We start from the raw sequence: 497 nt of genomic DNA on the forward strand, positions 1-497 counted from the left end.
TAATAACTTATACATTCTTTTTTCAGATGTTTACACTATTTTAGCTCGAATGTAAAATTGGAAATCCATGCAATAGACTGTGACAAACTGAACAATTGTGCCATCAGATTACCGAGCAAAGACGACAAGTGGTTGAGCTTCAACAATTACATCAAGAAAGAAACGTATCCCGTTTATAGTCGACGCTGGAATGCATCTCTGGAAGAGAGAGATATCGAAACGTCCAGCTACATGTACCAGCATCATCGGGTATTTAGTTAAGCATATTATGTCCGCTGTTCGTATGACGATTTGTTGTGTATATGTAAGTTGTGTATATATATAAATTCACGGTAACGATTGCGTTGCGTGGTTCGCCGAGAAACTTAAAAACTTAGCGTATAAAATAAAGACTACTACATGGGCTGAAAAGTCCCGGGATTTTTAATGAAATAAGCGTTTTTTGGGCAAAGTTATATTTATTCCTCAACATAGTTGCCTTTGAGGGCGATATACTT

General features: G+C 36.8%; 1 pseudogene; it reads left to right on the forward strand.

The window, feature by feature from the left end:
- The window catches only part of LOC108691429, a 540-nt pseudogene extending 279 nt beyond the window's left edge, over positions 1–261 (forward strand).
- The last annotated feature ends 236 nt before the right edge of the window (positions 262–497 follow it).

This window comes from Atta colombica, unplaced genomic scaffold (genome assembly GCF_001594045.1).
Source record: "Atta colombica isolate Treedump-2 unplaced genomic scaffold, Acol1.0 scaffold47, whole genome shotgun sequence".
Taxonomy (NCBI): Eukaryota; Metazoa; Arthropoda; class Insecta; order Hymenoptera; family Formicidae; genus Atta; species Atta colombica.